This window comes from Tyto alba, unplaced genomic scaffold (genome assembly GCF_018691265.1).
Source record: "Tyto alba isolate M040663 unplaced genomic scaffold, T.alba_DEE_v4.0 Super-Scaffold_41, whole genome shotgun sequence".
NCBI classification, from domain to species: Eukaryota; Metazoa; Chordata; class Aves; order Strigiformes; family Tytonidae; genus Tyto; species Tyto alba.
The window spans coordinates 5,670,394-5,686,702 of NW_024881317.1; positions in this window are offsets into that span (position 1 = coordinate 5,670,394).

Below are 16,309 nucleotides of genomic sequence, written 5' to 3' on the forward strand. Positions count from 1 at the left end.
CCAAGACAAGTAATTTAAACATAAGATATTTCTTCAGCGGCATTGGGGAAGGGAAATCAAGCAGTAGGTGTACCAATATTCTCATTAACTGGTTCTGTGTAAACATGTTTTCCCACCCCCCTGGAGTTGCTTGAATTAATAGGAAAATCATTCATATAAGTTCTTCTGGTGACATATTTAAACCAGCTGATTCATATACAGGCTTCACACTCCAGGTCAGAACAAATTGTCCTCAAAAGCAACACAGTTAAATTGAGTGGAACTAGCATCCACCAACTTCTAAGGTACACAATATATATTATAAACTTGTCTTACTTGGCACCAATTTGACAACCTCAGTTTGAGAGAACAGAGAGTGAAAATGAGATTTAAGCATTTGGTTTCAAAGAGGGACAACATTCATTATGTACAGTCCTTTCACAGATTGCCCAGATTGTGGAGGCCCTTCAGCAGACTTTAAATTTAGTCTCCCTGCTGCACTTTTAGTTACTACATATACCATTACTATGTAGCTACTATTACAATATAGACTACAATATAGACCAGAGGTTCCCACAGAGATTTTACATATTCCATGTTGCTTATCACAAAACTCGCTCTAGTCCTTCATGCATCTACAAGGCAAGAAGACAGATTCCAACTACAGATGTATGAATCTGAAAAAGGAAAGGGCTGAAGATCAGTGTTAATCTCAATATTGCCAGACAGTGCAGTATCAGACACTTGGAACTTATCATGAACTCTCACACAAGGTCTCACTAATGCCCATCAGGTCTGCCTTAGTGAAAAATTGTGACAAAGCATGTTCAAAATATACAAAAGAATCGCGTGGCCTTCATGCTATGCAAAGGTGAAGTCAGCACTATTACATCATTCTTAGAGGTATGACCCAAAATGGTTCACATGCCATTTCCGATTTACAACTTGTGTAAAGGAGAAGAGATTCTGGCTCCTGGGGAAACATTTTATGATGCCTTTCATTCTTAAAAGTGTTCTTTCTTTGCCCTTTTTGGGAGGAAGCGGTTTCTTCTCCCCCCACTTATGACTGATTTGTGAGTAAAGCCTTCGAGATTTTCTTATCTCAGATAAAAAACAAAATAAGAGAAAAGTCATAAGTGTAATTTGACTTCTACTTTAGGTCATTCTAAAGGTCACTCTGGCAGCAGTCTGATAAAATAAACACCACAAAGCAACAGGAAAAACTTGAATTACAGAGCCTGATCCAGTACCTACCAAAGTCAATGGATGTCTGCACTGGTTACAGTGGGCATTTGATCAGGCTCAGGAGGGGATAATTTGACACTCAAAACCACTTTACCTCCTTTTTTTCCTAATTGCCATTATCTCAATCTCACTAGCATAGTCCAATTTTGGGTTTACATTACATGCAAAGACCCATCGTGTTGTCAAAGACAATAATCATGATGCCGTTTTAGTGCCTTGATTATATCCCTGTGCTTTTCTCTAGTGGACTGGCTCCTGTGTTGGAAGAGATTAGTATTTCCTACTGACTTGCTGGTATGACTTTCTTTTAAAGCCTTTCCCCCCCACCATCATTAAGCCTAAGAATACATTCACAAAAAAGAAAAAAAAAAAAAACACCACCACAAAAGAAGCGGTCCTTGTGTTTGAATGACAGATAATTTAAATATTTTCCTATATCTATTTCAAGTATACTTACCTTTGCAAAATGAGTTTTAGTTTCCCAACTCAGATTCACATGTGTCAAAGTGCAGATGCATAGGTCCATAGAATGAATATATCCTTTTTGAAACATACTTTTTATCCAGTGATACACTGAGATTGTGCGTGTACTGTTACACACATACACCTGTATCTGCCTAAACCCATAGCCAGAAACATATCAGACACTTGTGTCAGTTTGGGGCTAGAGGATACCAGCTAGTAAGTCCCAGAGAAAAGTGTGTGTATAACAAACAAGTATCAGATGAACTTCCTCACAAGATTTTGCTACTTTGCCCTCAAGTGAGAGGAAGGGATTACCCACAAAGATTAGAAAATCACTGCTTCCTTAATAAAGATGTCATCTAAATCTTTACTGGATGTACAAATGGAAAAAAGAACTAAGTGATATCAGCTGTGATAAAAAGATTCCTACATCTGCAGCCTGAGAAAAGGAAATCTGTGCCAACTTAACTTTCTAAGCAAAAGGTCTATGGTAAACCTGGAAGTATACTATGAGCCTAATTACATTAACTTTTCTCAGGCAATCATTTTCAATTACTCTGAAGAGAAACTCCCATAAATTCAAACCCCTATGAGTCATCTTTCTAAATTTGAAAATTATCTTCTCATCTGCCAAACAGGAAAAATGATTGATTACATTTTCACAAATTTGGTTCCTCATTTTTTAAACCAAAGACAGGACTTGTAAAAGTGTTTCTAATGTAAAGCACAGTTTCATTATTTTATTTCATTTCCGTATATATGCAATGAACATTCTGACTGTTTCACTTTCCTCTTTAGTAGGCCACATTATGGGACAGTCTTTTCCAAATGCTTATCTTTTTCTTTTCTCAAAATTAATTCAATATAATCTTAGAATTTTACTCTCTGAAGAGCAAGCACCACTCTACAATGGATGTTGTGCTCTACGGGTATCTTTGTACCTCTCCATAGATTTTCATGAGTTATATGATAACAGCCTTCTGCCTCTCCCTTTGCTAGTTTGGGATTAAAAACATTACTCCAGTTATTCTCGCCAGTCTAAATCCCAAAACAGTTCAGAAATTATCTACATTCACCCTTTGATTACACTACATTCTCAACTTCTGCCTAAGAATTAAAGCCACACTCATCATCATGATACATGTTTTTTCAACCAGCTTTTGTAATAACACTAGCCCTTGATATATAAGTACATCAAAACTGCCTTTCTTCTCTCCTGTCCTAATAATTAGCCTATACATGAACTGCTTGTAATGATCTCTTGCAATCAGGCTCGCACTGCCCACCTGTACAGAAAGTTTCAAATACTGAGACGTTACTACTTTACTGAATATAAACTATAATGACCACAGCAGCAATGAAGAGATTTGTTCTTCTTTCATTCTTCTCCCTTGAAGAAAAAAATCTTGGCAGTAGGATTTTGAAAATAAACACTACAGTCAGCTTTTTTCCATTTTCAACAGTTAGGGGCAAAGTTAAATAGCACTAACACATTCCATTTATTTCAGATAGATCAAAGAAAGAAAGAAAACGTATCATCAAGCAAAGTTTTCAAAGCACATGCTCACACACACTCCCGCTTTTCTAGGGGACATTTTAATGGAAATTACTGTAATTTAGTTCATAGATTATCTTGATTGAGCAGGAGAGCAAGCATCATTTGGTGCAGTGCAACAGAGGTCATGCATGACCTTGGGTTTTCTGAACACGCTTAGCTCATGAACATGCTTAGTTTCCAGTTCATTGTATAAAGGTGTTGACAGTTCTAGTGAATCCAGCTGTGATGGTTCTGGAAGCAACTGCCTCTCCCAGAGCTGCCCCAAGAGAAAGGCAGAAAAGAAAACATGTCCACATCTGTGCTGCTTTTCACTGAGCCTACCATCTTCACTATTTATGTCAATGAAGGCAGCTTTTAAGCAAACAGGGGATTTTGTGCAAAAATCGGTTAATTATCAGCTATTCACTACAGTCCTCTGACTTTACTACATAGTCAGTAACTTCTACCTGGTAGAGGAACAAGGCAGACAGCAGCTCCTTACACTGTTGCAGCAAGCCTCACCAGAAACTACTTATCATCACCTAAGTCACTGCTCTGCACTAGAGTCTTACACAGACTAATCTCATGAGGGATAATGAAAAGGTAACTAAGCATCTGTTTAAATGCTTATTGAAACTCTCTAATTTACCTAGACTATGAAGCACAGCAAAATGTGTTCTTACTTTTCTTCTACCAGCCAATATTATCAGTTATCACTTTTAAATATTTTTCCAGCCTTTAAAACACCTCCTTCAGGGCAAGGATGCTGGCCTTATGCTAGCCAGTGAACATGGTGAAAATAAGCCTTGGCAAACAGTTCTGACACATATATTTTGGGCTGCACATTTTGTTGATAATGCACAGACACAATCGGTACTACATGATATTTTTATTAGAACCAATTGTGCATATGGTATGGCGATTAAAAACTGGGTGATGGCTCTCAAGATGTTGTTAATAGGAAATCAGTCAAAAAACAGCATTTCTGTGAAGATGTGCCTTACACAGTCTGTCTTGATCCACTACTGCAGAGTGTACATATCAACAAACCAGAAGGAAATAGAACAGAAATTCAGAAATTTGCAAGAGTAGATAAGAGACATGGAAGATCATCAGCTGTGACTAAAATTTGCTCATAATTCTTGGATGTATAAACAGGGATAGAAAGAAAGATAAGGAGGGACAACTAGCAATATATGTAGCAGTGATATTTAGTCATTACCAAAATACTCAATATGAAAAATTAAGATAGTTTCCCAAAGAGACTTAAAAGACAGAGTTTCAAAAACCTGCTGTGTAGCAAGACATCTAAAATGCCCTTAATCTAAATAAATTGTCTAGAAATTTTAAGAGTTAGCCTGACCTTAATGTAGAAACACTTATGTGGGAAGAAGATATCAGACAGGGCCTGCTCAATTTCAGACATATTGAGTTGCTACCTGAATCTAAACAGAAAAGTCAGCTATGGGGTGGCAACAGGTCATGCCTTGCTGTACCCAGAACAAACAGGAGACTGCAGCAAAAACTTCAAACCACTTCATGCTGTTTCACACCCCAGGTCTAGACTGTGGGAAGTCAAGCCAGTGAAACCACCACTGCTTGTTCAACTCCGCAGCAGCCATGCTAAGGGGTTGACATATAAATCTCTCTATAGCCTAATGAAACATTAAATCTGATTTCAGGCTTTATCCTCCTCACCTCTGTCTCCTAGCCTTTCAGTTTCAGAAAAAATTATTTTCTGAGTCAGTGATGCCTGCAGGTTCCTTCCTTCTGTACATTGCCTCTAAGAGCTTTAGCTTGAGATCTGGGCCAGCTTGTGGTCATGCCCAAGTGGATGCAATACCTCACAGTTTTTATCTGGTGAGCAAAATGCTTTTCTGTTCTCTGAATAGAGTCATAAGCCTGACAAATACATCACATCCTACTGAATGAACATGTCTATGGCCTTCAAAGGAGATAGGAGCTGGGACAGGAGATAGGATGAACTTCACACTGAATCACAGGTTTACCATGTGTCATGGTTTGATCCTGGTTGGCAGCCAACCATCACGCAGCCACTCTCTCTCCCCCTTCTCTTCCAGCAATAAGAAGGGACAGAGCCAGGCTTGGGATTCAAGATAGGACTGGGATGGGGAAAAAATCACCCTTTATGGGCATGAGCAAAAGGCAGACTCGTTAGGGGAAGAAAAAAAAAGAACATACATTTATTACAGACACTAACAACACGTAACAGAGTAAGACAGTGAGAAACATTGCCACATCTTGAGAACACCTTCCCCCCACCCCTCCCTTCTTCCCGGGCTCAGCTCTGCTCCCGATATCTCTACCTCCTCCCCCAGCGGCGCAGGGGCAGGGAATGGGGGGTGCAGTCAGCACTGCCACTGCCTCCACCTTCAGTGGGGGGAGCTTTTGGAACTTCTTCCCTCTGCTCCATCGTGGTCCCCCTCTCACAGGAGACAGTCCTCCACAAGCTTTCTCCGACCTGAGTTCCTCCCATAGGCCGCAGCGTTCCCCACACTGCTCCGCCATGGGTCACTAACTTTCTCCAACTGGATTCTCTCCCACAGCTGCAGCCCTTCCCAAGCTGCTCTGGCGTGGGACACCCCCGCAAGCTGCAATCCTCCCAGTGCTGAATTACAGCAGCGGATCTACCTTTTCGCACCTTGATCATCCAGGCAGAAGTCACAGGCCATAAATCAATGTCTGCTCCACCGTAGATCTTCATGGGTGGCAGGGGGGGGCTGCCCTGCCATCTCACCACAGGATACAGGAGGGTCTCTGCTCCAGCACACCTCCCCCCTCCTTTCTTCCTCTGTTCCTCCACTGACCTTGGTGTTCATGCAGCTGCAGCAACTCCTCCTCACAAGTCCCACTGCCCATCACCACGTCCCTTCTTAAATACGTTATCGCAGAGGCGCAGCTGATTGGCTCAGTTTCCAAACAGAAGTGGAGCTGACGTGGAGCTGGGGGAGCTTTGAGAAGCTTCTCACAGGGGGCCAGCCCCTATAGCCCCCTCCCCTGCCACCAAAAAAACTCCACCACTCACTCAACCCAGGACACCATGGGATCTGAGTGGTAGACAAACCTAATGGTCAGATTTAGTTGCAAGCTTGGCCAAATTTAATATATATGTTTGAGTTTTGTCTGAAGAAGTAATGCTGTGGATAAAACTCACTTTATTGAATTCAGCTTCCCAAATGGGTTACTGAACAGTCAGTCACGTTTGCATTGATGATAGTTTTAGGGGAAGATATTCATCATGCCAATATATCTTTCTTTCACACAAAAGCATATATATGTACAGTTTTGTACTGGATACTAATAATCTATACAAACTGATGTTATTACCAGAGCCACTATGTATATGTTGGCAATTACATATGTTTTTCTTCTTTCCACTATATAAATTTCCTTTCCCTAATAAAGTGTGGAAGGTTTCCCAAAGAGTTTAATAACCCAGAATCACTGAAGTGTAGCTGTTAAAACAAGCTAAACTGGTTTAACTTCTGAGCTGTCAGACTTAATTTGAAATTACGAGATCTGACCACTGTTTTCATGTGAATTGCTAAAATTAGGTCATTTCCAAAGACATGCAATAAATACAACAATAAATGACAAAGTTTGGGGGGTTTTGTTATGAATTTGCTTTCTTAAGTGAAATTAAGTGACAAAAACATTAATTTAGTAAAATAATCTAAAGAATAGTTAAAACAGTTAAAAATACTAATAACCCATGAAGAGCAGTGCTCCTGTAATTAAAAAAATATTTTCAAAAGGTATTTCAACATTAATTTTTTTTCTAAGATATCTAGTTCAATCTTTTTTTTTTTCTTCATGCAGTAAAAGCAAATGCATATGGCATGAAAATCTGTTAAAACATAGTACTTTACACCTTTGTTTGTACCTGCTCCAAATATATTTGTCTATAAATTAACTGCACATGGTGGTTTTCACATTGGCTTATTTTATCCATGTGTTCAAGAAATTTAATACATTGTTTGTGTTCCATCAATTACAGTTCTCTTCAGTGGACAAAAAGAGGAGGGTTACAAACATACCTACATATTTTTGCAATTTTATATACAATTTATGCCCAAGGCATCAACTGTATATAGAAAAGGCAAAAAAAGGAACCCTGAATTTCTACCACATCTCCAAAAAGCTGAACTCTCTTAAAATATCAATGTATTAAGCATCAAAAAGTTTACGTATGGTTAACCCCATTTTACAGAGAGAAAAAGTAAACGACTTTAGTGGTCTACAGGGGAGGTGGTCTAGTAAGATCCACACAGTCTCATGGTCTTCACCTCAACATCAACCACGATTTCTTGGCCTGTACAGTAAGATTGTGTTATACCTGCATGCTCGGGAGTAGCAGCTAGTATTCACATCAGCAGCTAAATGCTATTACTGGGAGATTTTCCTCACGGAAATCCACAGACCTCAGAACGGAGTCCAGGTATTCCCAATACAGAATGTGCTCTAAAGACATCACAAGCTTGCCTCCTGCTCCTGTGAGCCAGGGTCCCTATTTAAGAGAGTCTATATCACAGAATGCCCCAGGTTCTCCGCCAACTCACTCAACACACACTTCCATCCCAAGTGAGATGGATGTTTATTACGTGTGGGTTGGGTCACCTCACCCCTCTCTTAATTTTAGTGCATGTGAAATTTGCCATATGGACAGCTCTGAAGACTGAACCCCTTCACTTACTTGCAAGAGTAGAAGAACACAATCCTTTCCATTACTGCTACTTTAATGCATCTCAACCCTTGACATAACTTTTTAGGAAGACAGGAAAACTAAGGTAGATCACCAAGTCTAGTTCCCAGCTCCTGCAGACCACACATTCTTTTTCACAGGCTAATCGAACCACAGCTCAAGTTGTCTGGCTTGGGGGTTTATCTTTTTTATTTCCATCATTGCTCCTATTCTCAGTTTGCTTTGAGATTCACTCTTCAACCAGTTAGAAGATTTGTTCTCACTTTCACCCTTAATTTAGCCTCATGTTATTACACTAATAATATTCTTGGTGTTATAGACAGGCAAGAGAATTCACATTCTTTCCATTCATTCTTTGCACTGGAAGCTTCAACTTTCACAGGTATAGTAAGTTCATCTTTCTTGGTAGTTAGACTCATTTCATATCACTCTTGTTATATCAGCCTGCTCTGGATTCAGACAGAAATTTGAGATTTAAACTCTGTATTTCTTCACCTGATACAGTACTAGATGGTACACTTAAAGAGTTTACATATGGAAAAGGTTAATGCCACAATCCTGCAAAAACTTTCGTAAACGCTTAATTTCAGGCGTATAAATAATTCCATTAAATTCAAATTACTCAAGTCCATTGAATTAAATGTGCCTATGCCCATGACTAAATTATAAGGCACAGGATTGTGGATGTAGAAATCATTATCCATCACCCAATTTGGTGGGTACTCACATAAATCAGATAAGCAAATCCCTTCTGCTCATGTTTGCAGAGTGTAGAATCCTTGCAAGCTGGATGCCTTAAGAGATGAAAACAGGGAAAAGCAGCCAAGTAACTTAGGCACTATGGCAAATTTGTAACTGTGGTCCCAACTATTCAGTTTGGTCACTTTTTAAGAAAAAAAAATATACGTTATAAACAAAACGCAGTACAGCTTCTTGGTACTACTTATAGGACAAGATCCATGTTCCAAATTTTCACTCCATAATCACTGCCTAGAGGGTGGAAATACTGTCTTCAGACACTTCCTTTAATTTTCTCTTCAAAGCTTAATTATATTACAGGAAATATTTGGCCAAGGTGTGGCTATTCATCATGATATCTATATTAACAGCATGATCAGAGAGGTTTCTGTCAATTTTTCATCTTAACCTGGCTTTTATTTTCATAATATAATTATAACCCCTCATTTCATTTGTGTTATGAAAAGAAATTACATCTTTTAATTTTCTTTTACTAAAAGAAAAGCTTTTTCTCTAAAAACCTATGTTGTAGCGGGCAACATATTTAGAGCTTACGATCAGCAATTTCTCTAAAGAGGAAGATTTGAGGAAAAAAGTGCCTCTAAAAGTAATTTCAGCAGCAAAGTAGATTAAATATCCACCATATTAGTCACAGAGTATTAGATGGAATTGGATTGACTGGGAAGAGGTCAAAGAGTTGCTGAAGGTTTTAGCCCACCAGAGGAGCAATAAAATTCAACCATACTTAAAATCATTAGCTTTAAACCCTTTGATATTAGATCCAAACCTCTAGTGCTCACAGAAGGAACCTCCAAGCACCACGCCAAGCCAAAAGGAAACCCTTTAAGACATCTACATTTCACGGAAACCTTTAAGTGAAGTAGAAGAGTGAAGATAGAAAGAACCCGCAAATGCAAGAAAGACCAGGTCACAAATAGAGGGGAAAGGAAAATGCAGCTTTTAAAGAAAGTTGATTTATAAAATAGCAGTTTGTTTACTTTAACAAGTTCTAGTGGGAACTGTCGTTTATTTTTTAGCTAGCAAGTAACCCACCCACCAATTCTTTCTCCAGTTTAATTCTTTGTTCCCAGTACCACCATTTCTCCCTTCCTTTCTCGTGATGACAAGGTACATTTCCCCTCACAAAGAAGGGCTGCATTTGCCGAGTGAGTATGGCACCAAAACAAGACAATCAGAGATCTGAATTGTATGACATGATAAAGGAAATACGCTACATGGTGACAGCAAAGCAAGGAGGAAATCTAAAAACTCAGAAGTCATCTAACACAGAGACAATCCAAAAGAAAGAAAAAGACAGAGGAGTAATTAAAACCCCTGAAGACAGTGATGGGTCTCAAGTTTTTGAACTGGCTCCCTATCTTAATAGAAAAGATGGTTTCCACCCAAGAGAAGAGAGATAAAAGAGAGACTTTGCTGTAACTAATAACCAACTGACATATTTCTGTTGGTTTTGTACATTTTTTCACTCATTTTGAAAATGACAAGTATAATTAAAGTTGTTAAATACATTGAGAGACTTGTCAGTCAACTAAAATACCAACTCTTATAAATTCTTCACAATAAGTACTGCATACAGCACAATGCAGAAGAAATTAATCTCTCACTAGAAAGATTTAGTCATTCGATGAACCTATAAAAAACATCCCAGATTTTCTATTTCCTGGGGCAAGATGAACTTTTCTTCATCTGTTTATGAATAAAAAACATATGTATTTAATTTAACTTCTGTAGTATAGCAATATTAAAATTTCAATAAAAGTTTTGGTGCCTATTCTGTGTATTTGGGATTTTAATACACATGTGCTTCACAGGAACACATTAGTATTTTTGCAGAAGTTTGTGTTGTTTTGTTTTTGTTTTTTTTTTTTGTTTGTTTGTTTGTTATCCTTCATGAAAAATTAAGAGCATGCTCCAGAAAGATGCCTTTTAGGGACAAGTTCCAGTGGACAAAATTTGGCTGTGCCCTGCCATAAAGTTCAAACTAAATTAAACAGGACCTAAGTGACACTTAAGCCTTGTGTTCGCTGCGTATGCAGAATAATTTTAACCTAAACACATAAAAACCTCTTATTTGTGTTGAGGTATAGCCTTTCAAGTCATTCAAAAAAATCCAAACCCTCAAAATGTGATTTCAGCACTCATATAATCCATGTGTGGTAACAGGTATAATATGATCCAAAAAGCTAAAAAGCCTGTTAGTAATGCCCATGCAAATACACGAATTACTTCAGAAACAGTGCTGCACGGAATAACCTATCCTCAAAAACATGCCTTTTCAGTATTTGACAAGAAATAGCATCTCAAACAAGCCATCATCACTCTCCATCATCAAAGCACGCATTTCTGATAAAAGAGTAGATTAAGTTCATGTAACTTAGTGAGCAATAAACACACCGCTCCAGCCTCCTTCCTATGCAGAACATGGACCTCTGCAAATTTTATAGACTCTGCTCATCAGATCTGTGGGAAACTTCTCTTGTTCTGCTTCTGACACCCCTGAGGGAAATGAGAGCTGGGACACTGCTCAGGGCTTGGCAGCACTTAGCTCTAGGTGGCAGTGCAAGGCCATGAGGGGCAGCAGGTCCCTTCCCTTTCCTCTTCAATGCCCTACATGGACAACAAACCCTAAAAGAGGTGGGGGAAAAAACAGGTTCCTGGAACATACTAAAACTCTTCAGGGGAGAAAAACCCGCAGGAAAATCTACCTTATTTCATATAATTCATGAGAGAGTGTTCTAACTTCATTTAAATATACCACAGTCACTCCTGTAGTTGCCATATAAACATAATCAGAGAGGAGCAAAAACACATATGAAGCTTTGTCTCAGCCACTAACACACATGTTCAAGAGCAAAGTCAGTGTGAAGGAAGAATAACTTCCAGCTTGTCAAAGGCTTCAGTGATTCTCTTCCAGGCTGAATTTCTCCAACTCCTTCTGGGGCAATATAACTATGCTCTTATTCTGGAGATCAGATTCAACACTGTTTAAATTGTCATCACTGGTGCTACAAGATGTCTGTTGGGTTCTCCTGGTAAAAAAAATAAGGAGCCCTGATTATAAAAGGAGTTTTAATTCTTGTTGGGAAGAAAAAAAAAATATATATTTTTTTTTTAAAGTACAGTTTACACTCCGGCATTTTAGCATACCCAGTAGTTACAGCAGAATTTTTGTTGTTACATTTCGTAGATGATCAGATGGGAACTAGACCAGCTTCTCTCCTGCTAGAGGAAGGTCAATCCTCAAAGCAGCTCAGTCTTCGTTGTTGTTTAAACCTTGACAACACTGCTGGGATTGTCAGAAATAAGTGAAGGTTTATATACAGAGAATACCTGACCACTTAGAGCTGGACTCTGATCTCCTGTACAAGACAGATTACGGATGAAGCTTAAAAATACACTTCATAAAGCAAGACAGTTTCTTTTGTCCTTCATAAAAATAAACCTAGAGACCTTATAAAATTTATTTTCCCTAATGAAACTTATTGCTTTAAGCTGTTTTGATGAGTAGGTACTCATGTAGTAGTAGAATAAAATATGCACACACAAATATTAGTATCTGAGGACACTCTTAAAAGAGTATCTCCAAGGATGTTGTTATACACAAGGTAGAATACACTATTGTGTCAAAGCAATTCCTATGTTTCATAATTTAAATCAGAACTGGAAGAATGAGGCTTGAGTGATCAATTTCTTTTCAGGGATAGTGACTGAAAGCATAGTTGACATTTCATAGGTTTTTTAGTGCCTAAAATAGTCTGTTTTCAATCTCTGAAGGCTTATTTTTCTTTCTAAAGATGGCGTGGGGCCTGGGGGACCCACTTAAAGTTTCTTGCCATACTTGGCCAAGAAACACAAAGTGTTGGTGAAGTATAAACACAGAGCCCTTTTTCTTTGACCCATTCTGCAGTGTGATGGGATAGTGTTGTTAGTTTATGTGAGAGAAAATAGCATAGGCTTTCTGAAAAAAAAAAGTGGAATTGGATTAAGGCCTTTGTGCAAGACTCAATGCTGAGGGGAATTAGCAATAGTTGTAGGCACTTAAAGGAGCTCTCATGCTGAAGCTTATCCCAGATTTTACACAATAAACATTTGAATATCAACAGTGTTTTGCAACTTGCAGCACTAATGTATAAACTTCTTCCTTTTGAAACTCCCAAATCCCTCCAAACGTTCGCAATACCCTCTACATAAACATGTAGGGCCTATAGTAGAAAACACCCAGTCAGGGATATAAGTCTGATTTTTTATTTCTTTCTTTTTCATCCCCAGAATCTAAAATGATCTAGTACCATTAGCTGGTTTAAGCACTTAATAAGTTCTGTATTTTAACCAACTTTTCCCCCTCTAGACTTATTTTCCATTTAAAAAACAAATATGTCAATGAGACATGAGCTTGGTTTAGGTATTCTAATATTACATATTTTATGCTACAATAAAACAGCAGTACAAAACTTTTAACTGATTCCTTAAAATACTGATCTATCCCTCCTCTCAGTATGTTTATAGCATATTTTTTCAGAGCAGTTGAGTTTAAAAATCATACTATGTCATGAACACTTGGGACAAGCATTCAGTTTCCTTCCCTTAAACTCATCTGCAGGTGAGGAGGACTCCAAATAGACTGAGTCAGGAAAGATGGACTCCTTGTTGCTGGAGCTGTATTAACATCCATGAAGTTGGTGCTATTAGCTTTAAGTCAATCCTGGCAGTTCATGACAGATTGAGAGTTTAGTAACATTAGGAGTATCAGATTCACACTGACATAGTGGGGAAAAAAGATCTGTCTTTTCCAGATAGAGATCAGCTAGATTTGCAGTTGACATGACATTTATACTAGCTTTTCTAGATGCGACTTAATTTTGGTATCCCGTTTAAAGGATGATAGCCAATTCAGGAACAAATTACTTCCACGCTCTTCATGAGCCCAAAGTAAATCATCTCAATACAGTATGTAATTATAAAGTATCCCCCCCGATTTCCTTTTTAACCCATTTAAGGTAGAGATGTACGTAATCAATTTTACAGCTTTGTGTCTGTAGCTGTCCACTGAAAGATCAAACAAAGAAATAAGCCCATGGTGAAAAAGCAGGGTGGGAAAAACTTGGAGATCATTTTTGTTACAATGTTTGTTTTGTACTTGAAAGGACTGCGATAAGAAACTCATTGCATTAAGAAAAAATGAAGACATTACTGCCCTGTCCAGTTCTGAAGCATGTTGAAGCAGTTTGCCTATTGAATTTGATACAATGATGTATAGATGAATAAAGTTATCTCTAGTATTGAATGGGACGGTGTCAGTGGGAGGGTAAAAAGGGAGGAACTTGGAATCTGAAAAGAATACTTCCCCCCCCCCCCTTTTTAAGAACTTGAAGGTCAGGGTCCAGCTGCCGTAAAAGGCTAGGGGACAAACAAAATGCTGCACAGGCCCAAATAAAGACAACTATAGACACATTGCAGAGGTTTCCTGCTTCAAGTAGCTATTATATTAACCTACACTTTAGGCAAAGAGCATTTTAGGTTTCACACTGATGAAAACATAGGATGAGCAGAAGCATCAGTAAAAGTTGCATCTTTAATGAAACAGATGAAACAGGCGAGCAAAGGTAGGAAACAATTTTTTAAAAGAGGAAATTATATTGATTCTAGTTTAGTTGAAAGTCTAATTATTTTGATTGAGATAAGCTAGTAACCTTGCTTTTCTCTTTTTTGCAACAGATAGTAGCTATTCTAATAGATTTGTTGCCTAGTTCCTTGCAAGGCCTATATTATATACAAGAAGAAATGGAGTCTTGAAACTTGAGTTAGTATATAAGAAAACATATACTTTAACTTATTTTCATTCATCCATGTTTATAAACGGTTAATATTCTGATAATCTATCATTCACATCATTGTCTGAGAAATAAGGGGAAGAATCTTCAGTGGTCAGAAGGGTTAATATCACTGATGAGAGGAGAAAAACTGCATTAAATCATCAAGTTGAGCTGCATTTTGTCATTCATGCTCCATGCTGCTTATTGTTGTCTTGTAATTATTCTAAATTTAAATGTCTCCTCATAAGATGAAAGAATGGCTAGTGCCTTTTTTTCTTTTTTTTTAAGAATAAAATCTACTAGAGCCTGTCCTGTTCAGCAGGGGGGAGGAAGGGGATGGATAGCTTTGAGTTTGCTTGGCTTTTTTAAAACAAAAAAGAAACAGAGTTAGAATAGTCTCATGATCAAGTTTTTAATGTACATAAGAATAAATTTAGTAACTTCAGATGATTGCTATAAAACCCAACCCAATTCACTATTATTGTTTTTCCAACACTGTTTTGAATTAATTTTTTTTATCAATAGCATAAAATCCTAAAAAAAATATACAAAGAAATTTAACAGCTTGATTTAGCATATACATTTTGAAATTAAGAGATCTTATAGTTAATAAAACTAGGGTCTATTGATGTCAAATGATCAAATAAGCTCTTTACAAGTTAACTTTTAGACAAAAGTAAATATTTAATCATGTAAGTTGGCAGAAAGGGAAAGGCAGAAACTAGAACAATCTTCTGTTAGGAAAAGAGTATTTTCATGTTCTGACAAAAGTGTTTTAAGAAAAAAAAGCTGGAAATAAAGGTTGAAGCATGACGCGAAAATAAAACACATGCAACAGTCAGGTTTTTAAAATACTATTTCCAGGGTAATGTAAGTTGCAGATCATTAACTGAATGCATTGTCTGATGGGCATAAATGATAGACTTCATTCTGAAGTTTCTCTTTTGTCCACAGTCAAACTTTGAGTTTGATCCAATCTATATAGGTAATTCTAGGGATTAATCTGGAGGTTTAAATGGTTTAGCCCAAGGTTGGTTATTATTATAATAATCACAACTGATTTGTGTTACTTTCCACTGCTATTTCTTTTTTGGATGACCCCCCTACATACTGCATCTTGCAATTAGACTGTTGACAACTCTATTATGCTGACAGCAGAGGTAGAGCTACACAGGGAATTATACAGCGTGTTATGCTGTAAACGTTACTCACAGATGTCTTAAGAGATGGTAGTTTGTCCCATGTGTTCATATCTATGCTGTAGTGCATCTCAAGTTGCAGTTGTTCAAGTGAGAATTGGTGACATGCTGAGCCTAATGCAACTCTTACCAACAACTTTCCGAGATTAGGAGCCTGTCAGGATGATGTCAATGGAGGTTTAAGAAGTGCTTTCTGAAGTTGTTCTGAGTTAATAATTAATGGGTATCTCCCTTTGATAGTTCTTTTATATTTGGATGCAGCTGGCTGGAAATAACCACAAAGGGAACTTGATTTTATTTGTCATTAATTTTGACTTTACTTAGCAAATGATCATGTGTCCTACCATCACAGCTTCACTAATCTGGCTGCACTATAATGTGAAGATGAAATCTTTGATTAACAAAACAGATTAATCAGTTTCTAGGGTGTTTTGAGGTAAGATGCATGTACATACATCTCCTCCCAAGTAGTTTTCCAGTACATGCTGAGAGACATGTTAAGCATTAAAAGCTGTTGAGTAATCAGAATGAGGTTTTTGATGTAGGCTACATCTCCATCTTGTATAAATGAGTGTTTTGCTAACTAAAG